General features: G+C 51.3%; 1 pseudogene; it reads right to left on the bottom strand.

The window, feature by feature from the left end:
• Positions 1-398: 398 nt before the first annotated feature.
• LOC103257228 lies at positions 399-20,231 on the bottom strand (annotated as a pseudogene).
• Between the last annotated feature and the right edge of the window lie 653 nt (positions 20,232-20,884).

Raw genomic sequence — 20,884 nt, 5'->3', positions numbered from 1 at the left:
CGTGTGGTGATTCTACACATAATTTTTAAAGGAGAAAACCACTATGAATGGAAATTTTAAAGATTTTTAACAGGGTTAATTATTTTAGACGCAGCACAAAAAAGGTTTCAGATTCTCCACACCATGCCTACATTTAGGAGGTCTGCTAGTTTTTAGTTTCTTTTGATTTCTTCCTTTTAACCAGCTCTCCAGATGTGTGTAGTAGTATTTCCTGTGCAGTTTGTGAAATGATTGATGACAATGAGTATATTTTTATGTAATCCTTGGCCACTTGAATGTCATCTAGAATTTGAATGTCATTTAGAACAGAGGCCAGCAGGGACAGTCAGTGCACAGCCCTTGATCCAGATGGTGGCATTGGCACTTCGCTCTCCAGCAATGGAGGGAAACACGGCCATTCAGATCATGGAGGACCTGGAAGAGGAGACATCTGGAAGTACAGTCAGCAGGCCTGTGTTGGAGAGAGAGGGATGCAGGAGGGGAGGTGGGTTCAATGACCAAGGAAGGGGAGGAGAGGCCATAGGAATAACCAGAATCAGGATGGAGAAGAGGGTACCAAGAGGAGCCATGCTTAGGAGGAAGAGGGACGAGAGTCAGTGATGGATGGGATCTGGGGAGGGAGGGAGATAAAGGCATAGAAATATGCCCTGGTTCTGACTATAGAGATGGGGCTGCCATGTCATCAGTAGGAGGGAGATCCCAGGAGGAGAAGTGGGTTTGAGGAGGAGAATAGATGGCTTGACTTTGGCCATGCTGAGCAAAGAAATCCTGGAGTCTCCTGGGGGAGGTGTCCAGCAGAATGTTGGGTGGTGAGATGCCCACGATGCTTACCTGAGGGATGAACCATGACAATGTTTGCATCCTCCATGTCGGCTTCTGCCTGTGCCTCCTTCCTCCTGTGGGGTGTCACCCTGAGTGAAAAGACCAGAACCTGTCAGCGTGGCCAGATCATTGTGGGAGGGTTCCAGAGTCACCTCCCTGTGACCTGTTAAGTGGCTGGAGGAGACTAAGGACAGAGAGTATGTCAAGCCCCCAAAATCCCCTTGAAGATAGCAGGAACCTCCGTAACCTGGACACTCAGCCAGAGTTGTGAACAGACAACTGTTCACCATGTGGATTCTCATCCATACTTCAGCCTCCTGCCTCATCCTTTGACCTATTCAGGTCCTTCCAACACTAGAACAAGGCACGTGCATCATGTCCCTGGCCAGTCCAAACCTCTCCTTAGTCCCTGGGGGGGGGGAGGTGACCCGAGGAAGATGAGGAAGAGACAGAGAAGCAAAATCTTCACAGCAACCTCCCCAAGGGCCACCAGAAACACATCTGCCAGGGGCCCTGATTTCCCTGCAAATAAATGGGATGAGACGGATTTACCTGCTAAACCACAGTTTTCAGTCCTTCTTCCCTTATTGGGACATGGACATGGAATCTCCAGACCCTTCCTGCATGCATGGATGTGGGGAATGTTCAGTCCAGGCCTCACCTCACCCCCTACCAATACTGTCCTGCAGTGAACAGAGAACTTAGGTCCTTTGGAAATCCAGGCCCCACAGCTGTGTGTGAGGCTGAGCTGAGCACATCCTTGTCCCCTGCTGGTCCCAGGGTAGGACTTGCTCAGAGACCTGGGAGCTGACGTTCATTGGACGCGTCTGGTGTATAGCCCCTTGACACTCACTCTAGGGAGAGGCTCGGAGAAACATGCCGGGAGGCCAGAGCATTCTGAGTTTGGCAGGTGAATTCTCCTTCATCTAGGAGTTGCATTTGGGGCAGCTCCAGCAGCCCAGAGTTCGAGGGCTGTGAAGGGTCCAGGGTCAGGCTCCCCCGGGTTCAGCTCAGTCTGGCTGGAAGATTGCTGTTAACAGCACAGACCAAGTGCAGAGACTGCCCTCAAGGACTGAGAGAGATGAGCCATTTCTCAGGGTTGAGGCTGTTGTTGAGAGAGACAAGAGTGTCAGAGAGACAGAGAGATCTGAAGAAAGGGGAAGGACACAGAAAGAGACTAGTGAGGGGAGCTGACAGAGATGAAGGGCAGGAAACACACACTGTCACCTCTCACTGTTGGTAATGTCCACCTGTCTGCCGATCAGGAGGACAATTTGGCCATATCACTCAAAATGAGAAAGAACATACTCCACTCTGTATTTGCCCTGAGAAACTAATCTCACAGACTTAGATATTCTATGTAAAATTATACACAAGATTATTCGCTCTTGTATGTATGTTGTGGAGCACAATTAATGCCCTGACTCTCCATGAGATGAAAACACCCACAGAATCAGGATCCATCTGTGCAATGGACAGTTCTTCCTACTGATGTCAAATGACCTCTGCGATCCTTCAGGTGAATACACCAAGGCTTAGAGCAGTCTGGTCGGACATGGGCTGATTCTGGGGAAGGGGAAGGACTTCTGGGGACAGACTCTGCTGTGCATTTTGGATTTTAGCCCAAGTGACTTCATCACTGGTCCAGAGGGCTTAGTTCAGAACTTTTGGGGGAAATAAAAAGTTGAGACAAGAAGTATGTTGAGGAGAGTGAAGATGAGGGCCTCAAGGCTGGTCCTGCTGTGTGAATGTCATCCTGTCCTTGTGGTGGGCCAGGGAAGGTGTGTGTAGAGGATTCTGGAAGTAGTGAGGGGCGAAATGGGCAGGTGCTCTGGTGGCCACGTGGGGTGAGGTTTTGGAGGTACCCTGGGTTCACACACAAGGTGTCTCTAGTGACCAGGTAAGTCCATGAGGAGGGATCCTAACCTGGGCTAAAGGCTCTGCTTCCCCACCCAAGGAGGAGCTCTACCTTACCTGTACTGTCTCCTTGGATGACAGTCATGGTCAAGTTCTGAGAAGCGTCTGGACAGAAAGACATGGCAGATCCACATCAGTCTGCGGGTGGTGAACACAGACCCTCTCTCCCAGGAGCTGCGCAGATTGGGAAGGAGGAGCCTGTGTCCTCCTGACCCCCACTCAGAGCCTGAATTCCAGGACTCAGTACTCTATGTCCAGCCCTGACTCCCATCCCACTGCTCTTGGGGATGCACCTGATCAGGGACTTGGGCCCATCTCTCACAGGACTCATTGAGATAGACGGCTGTTTTCCAGTCGCACTAGTTCCAGGCAAGGTCATGTGACAAGTAAGGGTAGTGCCGTGGTCCTAGGGTCGTGAAATGAGGGTGAGCACTGAGGAGTGGGTTCTGGTGGGAGCAGGGTTGACATGGGGACCTCACAGGTCCAGCCCACAGAGCAGATCATGTTCCTGGGATGATCAGGCGTCAGGGACCAAGGGATGAGAATGATGAGGGTCATGTCTGTTGAGGAGATGGGGACACGCAGGATCGGAAGGGAGAGTCTGAGGTACTTTCCTGAGAGAAGCTTAGGCTCTGGTCCAGCTCCTCTCTGAGCCAGACATACCTCACCCCAACTCCCTCCCATGTTGGGAGTCCCATCCCAGCCCTTCCCTGTGGCCCCATGAACTTTTCCTTGGCTGCTCCTGGAGCTGGTACCTTACCTGTCACATATATAGATAGAATTCTAAGTGTATTTCATCGTTCCTCACTCCAACTGTAAAAATTAAGTCCCCTGGTCCATCCTTCTGGTATCTCTGATGATCAAGGAGCAGTTGTTGGTCTGGGGGTCCCCAAGGAAGTGGAATCAGCCCTATGTCTCCTTTGCAGTTGCTGGTGTTGCTTGTTTGCGGCCACTGAATTGTTGCTACGTCTTGGTCCCTTTCTGGAACCAGTGCCTGTGTACATGGCTGGAGTTATCCCACCACTCCCAGGGGTTGAAGACCCTGCAAGGCATGAGGACGCACAGATCCTCCTTCACTGTCATGGACTTGAGCACTTCCAGACAGATTCTCGGATCCTGAGTCGGGTACTCTGTGGGAAAATGAGGGTCACTTCTGCCTCAGCCTCCAATACCCCTCTCTCTATCTGCTGACAGAAGTAGCCACTGCATCTTTGAGGCAGAGGTTCCTGGGCTCCCTGGGTAAGCAGAGAAAGGGATTTGAGAGGAGGGGAAGATCTGGGAACCCACAGAGCCTGGGAAGAGCAGGAGAGGGAACTCAACCTACACGTGTTCAGAGCTCATCGTCATCTCCACGAGCCAAAGATGCCAGAAACCCAGACAGAGGGGAACAGAGAAAAAGCAGTGATCAGTCCCACCTTCCACTTTGGGGCTTCCTTGGAACACAAGAGTCTGGCCCACATGTGGGGTCCTTTCTGCCAGGTCTGTGGATCTTCATGAATGCTCCTCCTATATTTTTGGTGCTCAACAGGGACCCCTGAGGACCTATGGACAATGAGGGATGGACGGGACCGGGATCTAAGAGACCTGTTGGGCTGAGATGCCTCTGGGCCACTTTTTTTCTCCCAAGAATTATCCCCCCCTGACATGAGAGTCACCGTGTTATCTAGGCCTAAGGATTGCAATTGGAGAAGATTCTATCCACACGAGCATTTGACAATATGTGCTGACAGTTTTTACTGTCACACTAGGCATGGGTGGAGTGCTGCTGGCATCTGCTGCCTAGAGGATGGTGCTGACATGTGCAGAACCCAGGAATGAAGGGACATTCAGCCCCATGTATCAATAATGCCAATTACAGAGCAGGATGAGTCCAGTGTGTAGGTCAAAGTTGACGAGGAGAGGTGGACACACAGGATCAGGAGAGAGGATCCAAGGTGTGGACTTTAGAGCAGCTCAGACTCTGGTCCAGTTCCTCCCCTGAGCCCTACACACTTCACCCCAAACCCCTCCCAGGTTATGGGTTCCATCCCATCTTGGTTCTGCAGTCCTATGACCTTTCTCTGTGGACACTCCTGGAGCCCAAGCCTACCTGCCAGTACCACGAAAAGCTGAAGAGAATTATAAGTGTGTTTCCTACTTCCTCTCTCCACTTGAAGAAGTATGTACCTTGGTCCGTCCTCTTGGTGTCTCCGATGCTCAGGGAGCAGTTGTTGGTCCATCTTTCCCTGAGGAGGCAGAATTGGCCCTGGGTCTCCTCCTGCACTTTTGAGCTAGGTCGTTTGTGGCCACTTGAGCATCCCATTTTGTACTGGCCCTTTCCCAGAGCCAGTAGCCATAAGCTGCATCATAGTAAAACCATTGCACTGGTGGCAGGAGAAGTAGCAGGACACAGAGACACACAGGGCCTCCTGCATCGTAACTGATTTTGGCACACTCAGCATGTAACCATCTCCAAACTGTCTACGTCCCTCCATCTTCCCCATCCCCCAGAGCAGGGAAGTAGCAGCAGCAGCAGCATGTCTGGGGCGGGAGCTTCCAGGGCCTCCAGGGTTATTGTGTTTCTCAGGGCTGTTCTCTCAGGAACTAAGAACTCAAGACTCAGAGGAGGCCCCACAGGAAACCAGGTTAGGGCTAGAACAATGACCTCCTCAGAGGTGGCACCTCTCACCCAGATGCTGTCAGGTCAGGGTCAGCCCTTGTAGAAAATGTTTTTCACTCCTGTGGACGCTGAGGCCACAGATTCATCCCAAATCTCACCCCACGCAGAGCTTGACACCCATGTCCTGCCTGCCTATCTCACCTTTCCCCTCTGGTGACATTTTCTGCAAAGTCCAAATGGGTTCCCTCTGGCCACAGCCCTGAGACACAGACTGTGGATATTTGTACACTTCAGGGGAGGGACTCAGGGATAGGAGAGAAGGGACCCAGGTGGGGTGACAGGCACCCTTTCCTTCCTTCCTCAGTATCCTAAAGATGGGCATCCCCTCTCTGCACAACAAATTCAACACACCAGACCTGGAAACTGTCCCTAAGGAGCCACAACAAGTTTCCTGATGTCTGATCTCTCGTGACAGGACCCTGAGTGGAGGTCACACAGGAAGTGTCGGGGTCTCTCTCCTAGTTTGGAGGTTGGGTCTCTAGAAGACCGAGTAGTGGACACGGGGGTGTGTTTCTGTGTATCAGCACATGCCAAGGACACCAGGGGAGCCCAGCTCACAGGAGGCCTGGGAGTCTGAAGCTGTGACTGTTGAGCATTGGGGTTGGAAGGGACAAGAGTCAGAGGGAAGGGGCGGATTTTGAAAGAGTCAGACATTTCTTTCTCCTCACAGCTTTCTGGGCACCTGATGGGATTTCTCCTCGCTGTCTGTTCACTGAGCCACATGTCCCATGGTTACTCCAGAGCATGTCACCACTGTCACCCCCTGGGTTTTGCTCCTGAAGGTTCTTTCCCAGGAATCCTGGTACACAGGACATTGGAACTAGGACACCATGTTGGGACTATCACCTCAAGGGCGTCAGGATTTCATGAATGAAGAAACAGACCCAGGATTCAGCAGGGGATTATTTCTAACCCTGTGACTTGGCTAGGGGGAGGGAAGATTGGGTGGTGGGGCCTCCTTATACCCATGTCCAGTTTTCTTGAAATTTGATTGAGGAAAACATGAGACTTAGAGATAAAAGTACACCAAAGGACAACTCAATTATTCGCAAAAATGAACATCTTCTGGAAATAGAGCATGGAGAGAACCCTGGATCCCTTCCCACTTGTCCCCTTCTCCTATGGCCATGCCTCCTCCCTACTGAAGGAGCCCCGAGTCTTACTTAATGCTAATTGTCTCCTTGTTTTTCTAAGTGGTTTATCATCTGTGCACTTGACCTTGAATTCTATGAATATGCATATATTTTTCTGAAGACTTTGTACAGGGGGGTCTCTGGTGACCAGGTGCATATAAGATGAGGAGGAACCCTGCCCTGTTCTGATAGCCCTGCTTCCCCACCCAGGGAGGGGGCTCCATCCTACCTGTGTCATTTCCTAGGAAGACAGTCACGGTCAAGTTCTGAGGAGTATCTGGACAGAAAGACAAAGCAGATCTGCATCAGTTTGAAGGTGAGAACACTGACCCAGTCTCCCAGGAGCTGCATAGATGGTAAGAGAGCCAGTGTCCTCCTGACTCCCACTCAGGCTCCAGATTGCAGGACCCAGCACTCCATGTCCAGCCCTGATCCCCGTTCCACTGTCCTCAGAGATCCCCCCAATCAGGAACCTGGGTCCAGCTCTTGAAGGACACAAGAGATAGATGGTTCTTGCCCTGGTCACACCACCTCGAGGCAAGGTCTAATAGGTGAGGCTGGTACTGTGGTCTTGGGGCTGTGGGATGAGGGTTAGCACTGAGGAAGTGATGCTGATGGGGCTCAGGAGAGGCATGAAGGCCTCCATCCAGCAGATCGTGGGAGCCGGCCTCAGTTCCCAGGCCCAGGCCACAGAGCAGTTCAGGTTGCTGGGATGGCCAGACACCAGGGTCTCCAGGGGCATAAGGTCTGGTGAGGAGAGGAGGAAACACAGGATCAGGAGGGAGGGTCCGAGGTGTGGCCCTGAGAGAAGCTCAGGCTCTGATCCAGCTCCTCCCTGAGCCCGATGTGCATCACCCCAACCCCTTCCCAGGAGAGGCATCCCATCCCAGCCCTGCCCTGTGGTCCCATGAACTTCTCCTTGGCTGCTCCGGGAGCTGGTGCCTTACCTCTTACATGCACGGAGAGCTGGGGAGAATTGTAACTGTATTTTATCTTTCCTCTCTCCACTTGAAAGAAGTATGTCCCCTGGTCACTTCTCCTGGCATCTCTGATGCTCAAGGAACAGTTGTTGGTCCAGGGGTCCCCCAAGGAGGTGGAATCGGCCCTGGGTCTCCTTCTGCACTTCTTGTTGTTGCTTGTTTGTGGCCACTGGATAGTCTCTGTTTATGTTGGCCCTTGCCAGAACCAGTGTCCATGGACAGGGTTGGAGTCATCCCAACATTCCCAGGGATAGAAGACCCTCCTGCACTGTCACTGACTCAGGCACTTCCAGTCAGATTCTTGGATCCTGAGTTGGTTACTCTGTGGGGAAACAAAAGTCACTTCTGCCCCAGCATTCACTGTCCCTCTCTCTGTCCGCCCACAGAAGTGGTGACAGTATTGCTGAAGTAGAGAACTCTGGGGTCCCTGTGTGACCTGAGAAGGGGAGGCCTGTGGAGAGGGAGGGTTGGGGACTTACCGAGGCTAGGAAGTGAAGGAGACCTCGGCAGTTCTCGGAAGAGGAACTTCAGCTCAGACACATACATGGTCAGAGCTCTGGATTCCCACACACAGCTGGGGAAGCTCCAAGCCCCAGAGACTCATGCAGAGAGGAGCAAAGTAGGATCAGAGACTATGTCCTACCTCCCACTTTGGGGCATCCCTAGAGCCCCAGAACCTGGACTACACATGTGGTACCTGCCACCAGGTCTACGGGCCTCCTTGGAAATCCCTCCTGTCTTTTGGGGGCTCAACGAGGACACCAGAGGATTTCTGAGACCTGCGGGATGGACAGGGCCATGATCTAAGTGTCCTGCTTCCCAGGCTGAGGTGCCTCTGGGGTCCCTTATTTTGCACCAGGGAGGGTCCTTCCCTGGCCTGGCCTGAGAGTCACAGTGTTATCTGGATCTAAGGGTTGCAATTGGGGAAGATTCTATCACCATGGGCATTTGACATTTAGTGGTGACAGTTTCTACCATCTCACTAGATGGGGGCAGGGTGTTGTTGTGGGCATCTGACGTGTAGAGGATGCTGACCACACCCTGTTGAGCACAGGACACCCTCAGTTAGAAAGAGGCCTCCAGCCCCAGCTGTCAACAATGCCAAGGTCAGGGTAAGATGAAGATGTTGGGTGTGTGGGTCAGGGCTGGTGAGGAGAGGGGGACATGCAGGATCAGGAGGGAGGGTCTGAGGTGTGGCCCTGAGAGGTCAGGCTCTGGTCAGGCTCCTCCCATGAGCCCAATGCACTTCATTCCATCCCCTCCCAGGATGGGGATTCCATCCAGACCTGCCCATGACCTTCCCCTTTGCTGCTCCTGGAGCCCGTGTATTACCTGTCACATGCAGAGAGAGCTGGGGAGAATTGTAACTGTATTTTATCTTTCCTCTCTCCCCTTAAAGAAGTATGTCCTCTGGTCACTTCTCCTGGCATCTCTGATGCTCAAGAAGCAGTTGTTGTTCCCGGGGTTCCCGAGGAGGTGGAATCGACCCTGGGTTTCCTCCTGCACTTCTCGAGCTGGGTTGTTTGTGGCCATGGGAGAGTTGCTGTTTGTATTGGCCCCTTGCTGGAACCAGTGTCCGTAGACAGGGATGGAGTCATCCCAGCACTCTCAGGGAAAGACACCCTGCAGGGCACAAGGACACACAGATCCTCTGGCACTGTCACAGACTTGAGCACTTCCAGTCGGATTCTTGGATCCTGAGTCAGGTACTCTGTGGGGAAACAAGGGTCACTTCTGCCTCAGCCCTCAATACCCCTCTTTCTGTCTGTCTACAGAGGTGACCCCTGCATCTTTGAGTCAGAGGTTCCTGGGCTCCTTGGGTGAGCAGAGAAGGGGATGTGAGTGGAGGGGAAGAGCTGGGAACTCACAGAGGCTAGGAAGAACAGGAGATCTTGGCCCTTCCTAGAAGAGGAACCTCAAACCTACATGTGGTCAGGGCTCATCCTCCTCTCCATGGCCCAAAGACTCCAGAAACACAGATAGAGGGGAACAAAGATCATGTCCCACCTCCTACTTTGGGGCTTTCTTGGAGCACAAAAGTCAGACCCACACGTGGGGTCCTGTCTGTCAGGTCTATGGACCTTCATGAATGTTCTTCCTGTCTGTTAGGGACTCAGTGGAAAACCCTGAGGACCTCTGGGGCATGGGATGGACAGGACCAGGATCTTAGAGTCCTGCTGCCCAGTCTGAGATGCCTCAGGGACTCTTACTTTGTCCCAAGATGATCCCTCTCTGGCCTGAGAGCCATGGTGTTTTCTAGGCCTAAGGATTGTAATTGGAGAAGATTCTAGCCACGTGAGCCTTGGACAATATGTGGTGACAGTTTCTACTGTGACACTAGGCATGGGTGGGGTGGTGCTGCTGGCATCTACTGCCTAGAAGATACTGCTAACACCCCGCAGAGCCCAGGAATGAAGGGACGTGCATCCCCATGTGTCAACAATGCCAACGTCAGAGCGGGATGAAGATGTCTGGTGTGTCAGAGTTGGTGAGAAGAGGGGGACATACTGGATTAGGACAGAGGGTCTGAGGTGAGGCCCTGAGAGAAGTTCAGACTCTGGTCCACCTCGTCCCGAGTCCAGCACTCTTCTCCCCAAACCCCTCCCAGGGTGGTGGTTCCATCCCAACTTGGCCCTGCAGCCCTACGACCTTCCTCTGTGGACACACCTGGAGCCCGAGCCTTACCTGTCACAACCATGAAAAGTTGGGGAGAATTGTAAGTGTGTTTCATACTTCCTCTTTCCACTCGAAAGAAGTATGTCCCCTGGTCCCTTCTCCTGGCGTCTCTGATGCTCAGGGAGCAGTTTTGGATCCAGGGGTCCCCGAGGAGGTGGAATTGGCCCTGGGTCTCCTCCTGCACTTCTCGAGCTGGGTTGTTTGTGGCCACTGGAACATCCCAGTTTGTATTGGCTCCTTTCTGGAAATCGTAGCCAAAAGCTGGGTCAGAATTAGTCTAACTTATCTCAGTGTAGGAGAAGGAGCAGGACACAAAAACCCACAGGCCCTCCTGCACCACCACTAACGTCTGCAATCTCAGCCTGCAACCATCTTTGAAGTGTCCCTGTCCTTCTGTCCCCTCCATCCCCCAGAGCAGGGGCAGCAGCAGCAGCACATCTGGGTTGGGAGGTTCCAGGGCTGCCGGGAATGTCCGTTCTTCAGAGTTCTTCTCGCAGGAACTAAGAGCTCAAGTCTCAGAGGAGGCCCCACAGGAAGCCGGGGTGAGGCCAGTACAGTGACCTCCCCAGAGAAGGAACCACACACTCATATGCTGTCAGGAATGGGTCAACCCTTGGAGATAAACCTTACCCACCCGTGTTCACTCCTGGAGACACTGAGGCCAAATTGCACCCCATGCAGAGCTCCACCTTTGCCTGCCTGCCTGTCTCGCCTTTCCCCTCTAGTGAGGTTTTCTGCAAAGTCAGAATGGGTCCTCTCTGACCACCACCCTGAGTCACAGCCTGTGGATATTTGTGCATTTCAGGGGAGGGACTCAGGGACAGGAGAGATGGGGGCAGGTGAGGTGAGCACAGTCACTCCTCCCTCCCTCCACATTCACGAGATGGGCAACCCCTCTCTGCACGATGAGGCTAACCCGCCAGACCTGGACACTGTCCCCAAGGAGTCACAACAAGTGTCCTATGTCTGAGCTCCTGTGTGAGAGTCTACCCTTTAGGTTGGAGATTGGGTCTCAGGAGAACTGACCAATGGACCTGGGGCTGTGGAACTGAGTGTTCTGTGTGTCAACACATGCCAAGGACACCAGAGGCCTGGGAGTTTGAGGTTGTAACTGTTGAGTAGTAGGATTTGAAGGGACAAGAGTCAGAGGTAAAGGTGGGGTAAAGGTAAAGAAGCAGACATTTCTTTCTCCTCATAGCTCTCTGGTCACCAGGTGAGATTCCACCCTGCTGTCAGTTCACCGAGCCACATGTCCCCTGGTCACTCCAGAGTATGTCAGATCTGTTTCTCCCAGGGCTTTGCTCCTGAAGGTTCTGGCCCAAGAGTCCTGGTGCACAGAAGACTGGAACAAGGACATCATCTTTGGGTCTGTCCCTGCAAGGATGTCAGAAATTCATGATTGAAGAAATAGGCCCAAGAATTCAAAAGGAGAGTATTTCTAACCCTGTGATGGGGATGGGAGAAGGAGTGATATCGGAGAGGGAGCCTCCTTATACCCATGACCAGTTTCTTGAAATTTGATTGAGGAGACCATGAGACATAGACATAAAAGTGACCCCAAAAGGACAACTCAGTGATTCACTAAAACGCACATCTTCTGGAAAATAGGACATTGAGGGAACCCAGGTCCCCCACCACGTGTTCCCTTTTCTTATGGTTCATGCCTCCTCCTGAAGCCACGAGCCTCATTTAATGCTAATTGTCTCCTTGTTTTTCTATGTGGTTTATCATCTGAGCACGTGACCTTGAATTCTATGAATTTGCACATGTTTTCCGAAGACTTCGTACATACAGAAAATTGCTGTCTATTTCCTTCCACTCAGCCTCATGGATCTTCCCTTCCCATACTGTACCCTAACATTGTCCATAAACTGGAGTAGATTAACTTATTCAAAACAGGAGGGGACAGACATTTCCTCGTGGCCAGGATGCCAGCTGGTGACCCCTAGTAAGGGAGGAGAAGGTCATAACTGGCAGTGGGTGCCTTGGGGAGACTGAGGATGGGATCATTGCTGAGTGAGTCATTCATTTCTTCCACATTTCTGGGATTCTATTTATCTCCTTTCTGTTTACCATTTCCTAAAATATTTACACTAATAATGGTTATCCTATTGGATGATGTGGTAAGTTAAATAATGGTCCTTCAATATATCCACCTGTAGGTAATTTACTCAAGTGACACATGCGTGATGGTGGATTGAGGAGACAAAGAATCAAAAAATTATGGTTTCCTATTGAGTTCCTCTAAGGGGCAGAGCTTGGGTAGGTGTGGATACAGAAGAGATCCTCAAGAAGATGCAGGTTTGACCTCGTCCAACTTACTCTTGGATACAAGAAGCAGACAATCAACAATAAGCAGGTAATTATCTAGCTGGGAAATATTGTTTGATGGATGGGAATAGATGCACTGAGAGAGACTAATGGGTTCAGGAATCCATAGTGTTGTTGGGAAATAAAGTCTAGACCCCACAATAAGTGGATGTACCTAGGATAGGGTAGACTGACACAACCTGGTTCTCAACTGGTTCTTTTCAGTTTCTTCTTTCTCATTGGATGCTCCTGGGCTCTCTCTTGGGTTCTCTACCTTATATCAATTTCCCCTTTTTCATAAAAATTTTTTTGAGAAAGCAGGATTTATTGAAAGGACAGAAAAGCTCCCACAATGGGAGGGGATCCGAAGGGGTTGCCCCCAGAAAAGTTTTAAATGTGGTGAAATACACAGAACACAGATGTCATCATTGTACTTATTATAGATGAATAACTCAGTACTGTTAGGCATACTCACATGGTTGTGGACCAGCTTTGAGAACTCTTTCATATTGCAAAACTGAAACTGTGTCTGCCTGAAATAGCATCTCCCTCTTTCCCTCTCTGCTCCTGGCACCCCCTACTGCACTTACTGTCTAGGAAGGTGACTCCACATGTCATCACATGGAAGTGGAATCCTACAGTGTTTGAATTTTCATGACCAGCGCATTTCTCTTAGGAGAATATTTTCAAGGTTCACTTGCATTGCTCCACGTATCAGAATTTATTTCCTTTCTTGGGTTGAATACTGTACTACTGCATGCACAGACTACTTCTGTTTTCCGTCCATCTGTTTAGAAACACTTGGTTACTTCCCCTCTTGGCTCTGTTAAATCATTTTGCACTAGGAAAATGTGCACTGTGGGGTACCCCCATCTATGGTGGAGGAGGTCCAGAACCTCCTTGGGTGCCAAAAACCACAGAGATTCCTAATCCCAATATACAGTACAAGCTTTCCTAAATACACAGATCAATAATTAACTTTAATTTACAAATTAGCACAATATAAGATGAACAACAGCCGAGCTCGGTGGCTCAGCCTGTAATCCCGCGCCTTTGGGAGGCTGAGGTGAGTGGATTGCCTGAGCCTGTGGGTTCGAGACCCGCCTGGGCAGGCAAAACCTCATCTCTACAATAAATCAAAAAAAAAATTAGCTGGGTGTGGTAGCACACGCCTATAATTCTGGCTACTCGGAAGGCTGAGGTGGAAGGATCGCCGGAGCCCGGCAGGTTGAGGCTGCGGTGGCCGGGAGCGGCCACTGCACTCCAGTCTGGGCGACAGAGTGAGACTCCAACTCAAAAAAAAAAAAAAAAGGATGAACAACAATAAGTAACAATTAAATGAACAATCTTAACAACCTATTATCATCAAAGTTATGCAATTTTGGTCTTTCAGACAAACTAGCTCAGTGTCTTGTCCCTCAGGTAAGAGAAAGCACAATATCAAAGGCTTAGATAAGGAAGACAACTACCTAAAAGTTGTAAGCTGTTATGGTCACTATAATCTCAACATGTCTCATCGGCACCCCTCTCTTGGTGTCCAACACTTGTATCCAGCTGTCTATGTGACTTCTCCAATTGTCTGTCATGTGACCCCTCAAAATTGACATCCTCCCTCAAGACCCTCTTTCTACAGATTTCTATGGGCACAGTTCCTTTCTTCCAGGTGCTCAGGGGGAACATTTTGGCATCATCTTTTTTTTCTCTTTTCCCCTCGCTGATCACATTCTTTAGAAACTCATCTGAGTTTGACCTTCCACATACATCCCTAAACATGTCCTCACCCTGCCTCCCTGGTTCAAGCCTTAGCCCTCCTCCTGGGTGATCCAGAGGTGCCTTCCCATCTCTCTGAGGCTGTCATGACCCATTAGGGCCTGTTTTGACCAAGATGGCCATGGGGTCCTGTTGGAGGGAAAGTCCAGGTGTGTCTCTGCTCACCCAAAGCCTCCAGATTCCTGTGTGGCTTCAGGGCCTCACGTGGTCTGCACCGTCCTCCCTGCTGCTTCCTCCTTCTGCCTCCCACTGCCTCAGACCTGGGCCTCCAGGTTTGTCTACAGCTCCCAGGCCCGGGAGACTCTTTTCTTAAGCAGACACAAAGCATGCATCCTCGACACTCCATGTCTTTACCTGACATCACCTCATCAACCATTAGACCAGAATCTGTCCCCGGATTGTCGAAAGGACCCTTTCCAGCATGGTTTTCTTCCCAACACAGATCACAAGCCCACAGGCTCTCATTTCATTATTATTTTTTTCTGGTCTCTAAAATGACAGCAACTTAATGACAGAGATAATCTTTTTTCTGCTTTTATTTGGTCAAATATTTATTACATAACATTTGCCATCTTAACACTCTCCAGGGTACACTTCAGTGGCATCAAACACATTCACATTGTTACGCGACCATCCCCACTGTCTATTTTCAGAACTTTCTCCTCATCTCAAACAGAAACTCTGCACCCATTGCACAATCACTCCCCATCCCCTCACCCTTTCCCAGTCTCTGGGCTGCATTCTGTTTTCTGTCCTGATGAACTTGCCTATTCTAGGTAGGTCAAATGGGCAGTATCATATACTATCTGTTGTTTTTTGTCTGGCTTCCTTCACTTTGCCCATTGTTTCAAGGTTTAATTGTGTTGTAATCTGGATGAGAATTCCATCCATTCCTTTATAAGACTGGAGAGTGTCCCATTTTATGGACATAGACCATTTTTTCTATCCATTCATGGATTTGGAGCATGATCAGTCCAGGCCTCACCTCGTCCCCAATCAAGACTGTCCAGCAGTGAACAGAGGACTCAGGATCTGAGCAGATCAGGTGCTGGGATGGCCAGACCCCAGAGTCTCCAGGATGAGGATGTTGTGGGTCAGGTTTGGAGAGGTGAGGGGACACACAGGATCAATAGGGACGGTCCGAGATATGGCCCTGAGAATCTCAGGCTCTGGTTCACCTTCTCCCTGAGCCTGACACCTTTCACCCCAATCACCTCCCAGTATAGGGGTCCCATCTCAGTCCTTTCCTGTGGTCCCATGAACTTCCCCTTGGCTGCTCTTGGAGTTGGTACCTTACTTGTCATGTGTACAGAGAACTGGGGAGAATTGTAAATGTATTTTATCTTTCCTTTCTCGACCTGAAAGAAGTATGTCCCCTGGTCACTTTTCTGGGCATCTCTGATGATCATGGAGCAGTTGTTGGTCTGGGAGTCCCCGAGGAGGTGGAATCGACCCTGTGTCTCCCTCTGCACTTGTTGGTGTTGCTTGTTTGTGGCCACTGGATAGTAGCTGCTTATATTGGCCCCTTGCTGGAACCAGTGTCCGTGGACAGGGCACTGGGGTAGAAATATTCTCCAACTGCAATCCTTGGGCCTAAACAACACTGTGACTCTCAGGTCAGGGAGGGATCATCTTGGGACAAAGTAAGTGGCCCAGAGGCACCTCAGACTGGGCAAGCAGGACTCATAGATCCTGGTTCTGTCCATCCCTCATGGCCCAAAGGTCCGAGGGGTAGAAAACCCTGCAGAGCATGATAATGCACAGTCCCTCCTTCACCGTCATGGACCTGGGCACTTCCAGCTCGATTCTCGCATCCTGTGTTGGGTACTCTGTGGGGAAACAAAGGTCACTTCTGCCCTAGTTCCCAATTCCACTCTCTCTGTTTACCTATAGAAATGGCTCCTACATCTTTGAGGAAGAGGTTCCTGGGCTCCTGAGTGAGTAGAGAAGGGGACGTGAGTGGAGGGGAAGGGCTGGGGACCCACGGAGGCTGGAAAGAGCAGGAGACTTTGGCCCTTCCTAGAAGAGGAACTTCAAATCGACCTGTAGTCAGAGCTCATCCACCTCTGCACGACCGAAAGACCCAAGAAACCCAACAGAGAGGAGCAGAGAAGGAGCAGATATCAAACCCAACCTCCCACTTTGGGGCTTCCATGGAACACAAGAGACAGGCCCACATTTTTAGTCCTGCCTTCCAGGTCTATGGACCTTCAGAAGGTTCCTCCTGTCTTTTGGGGGCTCACCAGGGACCCCTGAGGAACTTTGGGCCATGAGGGATGGACAGAACCAGGATCTATGAGTCCTGCTGCCCAGTCTGAGGTGCCCCTGGGCCACTTACTTTGTTCCAAGATGATCCCTCCCTGACCTGAGAGTCACAGTGTTGTTTAGGCCCAAGGATTGCAGGTGGAGAATATTCTACCCACATGAGCATTTGACAATTTGTGGTGACAGTTTCTACTGTCACATAGGCATGAATGGGGTAGTGCTGCTGGAATATACTGCATAGAGGATTCTGATGACACCCTGCAGAGCCCAGGAATGAAGGCATATCCAGCCCATATGTCAACAATGACAATGTCAGAGCCAGATGAAGATGTCCGGTATGTGGGTCAGAGCTGTTGAGGGAAAGGGGACTCCCAGGATCAGGAAAGAGGGTCCTAGGTGTGGCCCTGAGAGAAGTTCAGACTCTTGTCCAGCTCCTTCCCTGAGGCTGACACGCTTCACCCCAACTTCCTCCCTCTTGGGGGTTCCATCCACTCTTGACCTACGACCTTCCTCCTAGGATATGCCTGGAGCCTGAGTCTTACCTGTCACAACCACAGAAAGCTGGGGAGAATAGTAACTGTATTTTATCTTTCCTCTCTCCACCTAAAAGAAGTATGTCACCTGGTCACTTCTCCTGGCATCTCTGATGCTCAAGGAGCAGTTATTGGTCCGGGGTTCCCCAAGGAGGTGGAACCAGCCCTGGATCACCTTCTGCACTTGTTGATATTGCTTGTTTGTGGTCACTGGATAGTCTCTGTTTATGTTGGCCCCTTGCCAGAACCAGTGTCTGTGGACAGGGCTGGAGTCATCCCAACATTCCCAGGGATAGAAGACCCTGCAGGGCACAAGGACGCACAGACCCTCCTGCACTGTCATCAACTCAGGTGCTTCCAGCCGGATTCTCAGATCCTGAGTCCGTTGCTCTATGGGGTAACAAGGGTCACTTCTGCCCCAGCATTCACTGTCCCTTTCTCTGCCTGCTCACAGAAGTGGCGACAGCATCGCTGAAGTAGAGAGCTCTGGGCTCCCTGTTTGAGCTGAGAAGGGGAGTCCTGTGGAGGGGGAGAGTTGAGGTCCTACGGAGGGTGGGAGGAGCAGGAGACCTCAGTGGTCCCCAGAAGAGGAACTTCAACTCAGACACACACATGGTCAGAGCTCTGGGTTCCCACACAGAGTGGGGGAGCTCCAAGCCACAGAGATTCATGAGGAGGGGAGCAAAGTAGGATCAGAGACTGTGTCCTACCTCCTAATTTGGGGCATCCCTAGAGCCCTAAAGCCAGGACTACAAATGTGAGACCTGCCTGCCAGGTCTATGGACCTCCTTGGAAATCCTTGATGTTTTCTGGGGGCTCAGCGAGGACACCTGAGGACCTCTGAGACATGTGGGATAGAGAGGACTATGATCTAAGTGTCCTGCTTCCCAGGCTGAGGTGAGTCTGGAGCCCCTTATTTTGCACCAGGAAGTGTCCCTCCTTGGCCTGGCCTGAGAATCACAGCGTTGTCAGGATCTAAGGGTTGCATCTGGTGAAGATCTACCCCCATGGGCATTTGATGTTTAGTAGCCACAGTTTCTACCATCTCACTAGGTGGAGGCAGAGTAGTGCTGTGGGCATCTGGTGAGTAGAGGATGCTGACCACACCCTGCCGAGTATAGGACAGTCTCAGCTAGAAAGATGCCTCCAGCCCCAGGTGTCAACTATGCCAAAGTCAGAATGAGATGAGGATGTTGGGTGTGTCGGTTAGGGCTGGTGAGGAGAGAGGGACATGCAGGATCAGGAGGGAAGGTCTGAGGTGTGGCCCTGAGAGCTCAGGCTCTGTTCAGGTTCCTTCCATGAGCCAAACACGCTTCACCCCAATATCGTCCCAGTCCCATCCCAGCTCTGCCCTGTGGTCCCATGATCTTCCTTTTGGCTGTTCCTGGAGCTCAGGCCTTATCGGTCACACGTTCAGGGAGCTGGGGAGAATTGTAACTATTTTATTTTTCCTCTCTTCACATGAAAGAAGTATTTCCTCGCATCTGTCTTCTTAGTATCTCTGATGCTCAGGGAGCAGTTGTTGGTCTGGGGGTCCCCGAGAAGGTGGAATCGGCCCTGGGTCTCCTTCTGCACTTATTGTTGCTTGTTTGTGGCCACTGGATAGTCGCTGTTTATCTTGGCCCCTTGCTGGAACCAGTGTCTGTGGACAGAGCTGGAGTCATTCCAGCACTCCCAGAGGTAGAAGACCCTGCAGGGCACGAGGATATACAGACCCTCCTGCACTCTCACGGACTCGGGCACTTCAGCCAGATTCTCGAGTCCTGAGTCGGGGACTCTGTGGGGAAACGAAGATCACTTCTACCTCAGCCCCCAATGCCCCTCTCTCTGTCTCCCCACAGAAGTGGCCACTGCATCTCTGATGCAAAGGTTCCTAGGCACCCTGGGTGAGCAGAGATGGGTATGGGAGGAGAGTGGAAATGCTGGGGACCACAATGGCTGGGAAGAGCAGGAGATTTCGGCCCTTCCTAGAAGGGGAACCTCAAACCCACCCGTGGTCAGAGCTCATCCTCCTCTCCAACCCAAAGACCCCAGAAACTCAGACAGAGAGGAGAAGAGAAGGAGCAGATATCAAGTCCCACCTCCCACTTTGGGACTTCCTTGGAGCATAAGAGACAGGCACAATGTCAGGTCCTGCCTGCCAGGTCTATGGATCTTCATGAAGTTTCCTTCTGTCTTTTGGGGCTAACAGGTACCCCTGCAGAACTCTGGACCATGAGGGATGGAAAGAACCAGGATCTAAGAGTCCTGCTGTCTGGTCTGAGGTGCCTCTGGACCCCTTACTTTGTCCAAAGCATGATCCCTCCCTGGCCTGAGAGTCACGGTGTTGTCTAGGCCTAAAGATTGCAATTGGACAATATGTGGTGATAGTTTCTACTCTCACATTTGGTATAGGTGGGGTGCTGCTACTGACATTTGCAGCACAGGGGATGCTGCTAACACCCTGCAGAGTCCAGGCATGAAGGGACATCCAGCCCCATGTGTCAACAATGCCAATGTCAGAGCAGAATGAAGATGTCTGGCATGTGTGTCAGAGCTGGTGAGGAGTAAGGGACACACGGGATCAGAAGGAGAGTCTGAGATGCAGCCCTGAGAGGAGCTCAGACTCAGGTCCAGCTCCTCCCCTCGGCCCGACAGGCTTCACCCCAACCTCCTCCCAGGTTGGGGGTTCTATCCCATATCAGCCTTCAGCCCTATGATCTTCCTCTGTGGAAACTCCTGGATTCTGCACCTTACCTGTCACAACCACGGAAAGCTGAGTAGAATTATAAGTGTGTTTCATGTGTCCTCTCTCTACATGAAGGAAGTATGCCCTCTGGTCCCTTCTCCTGGCATCTCTGATGCTCAGGAAGTAGTTGTTGGTCCCAGGGTCCCCGAGGAGGTGGAATTGGCCTTGGGTCTCTTCCTGCACTTCTCAATCTGGGTTGTTTGTGGCCACTGGAGCATCCTGGGTTGTATCAGCCCCTTGCCAGAACCAGTAGCCATAAACTGCGGCAGAGTCAGTCCAGCTGTTCCAGGGGTAGGAGAAGGAGCAGGGCACAGAGATACATAGGTTCTCTTGCACCATCACTGGCTGATGCACACTCAGCCTGTAACCATCTCCGAACTGACCCTGTCCCTCCGTCCCCTCTGTCCCCCAGAGCAGGGACAGCCACAGCAGCAGCATGCCTGGGCTGGTAGGTGCCAGAGCGGCCAGGGAAAGTCTGTTTCTCAAGGTTCTTCTCTCAGGAACTAAGAGCTCAAGACTCAGAGGAGGCCCCACAGGAAACCGAGGTGAGGCCAGAAAGTGACCTCCTCAGAGGAGGAACCTCACACCCAGATATTGTCAGGTCAGGGTCAGCCCTTGGAGATAAACATTCACCACTCAAATTTACTCTTGGAGACACTGAGGCCAGAGGCTCACCCCAAATCACACCCCATACAGAGATCGACCCTGCCTGCTTGTCTCGTTTCTCCCCTCTGGTGATGTTTTCTGCAAAGTCAGAATGGGTCCCCTCTGGCCACAAACCTGAGTCACAGGCTGTGGATATTTGTGCATTTCAGGGGAAGGACTCTGGGACAGGAGATATGGGGAAGAGTGAGGTGAGCACAGCCTCTCCTCCCTCCCTCCACATCCACGAGGTGGGCATCCACTCTCTTTATGATGAGGTCAACACACCAGACCTGGACACTTTCTCCAAGGTGTCTCTGTGGGGAGACAACAAGTTTCCTGATGTCTGAGCTCCCATGACAGGAACCTGAGTGAGGTCACACAGGAAGGAAGGGAGTCTCTCACCTAGATTGGAGGTTGGGTCTCAGGAGGACTGAGTAATGGACAAG

The sequence above is a fragment of the Carlito syrichta genome, unplaced genomic scaffold (assembly GCF_000164805.1).
Source record: "Carlito syrichta isolate Samal-C Ts95f unplaced genomic scaffold, Tarsius_syrichta-2.0.1 Scaffold301623, whole genome shotgun sequence".
Taxonomy (NCBI): Eukaryota; Metazoa; Chordata; class Mammalia; order Primates; family Tarsiidae; genus Carlito; species Carlito syrichta.
This window is presented reverse-complemented; position numbering and strand designations above follow the sequence as displayed.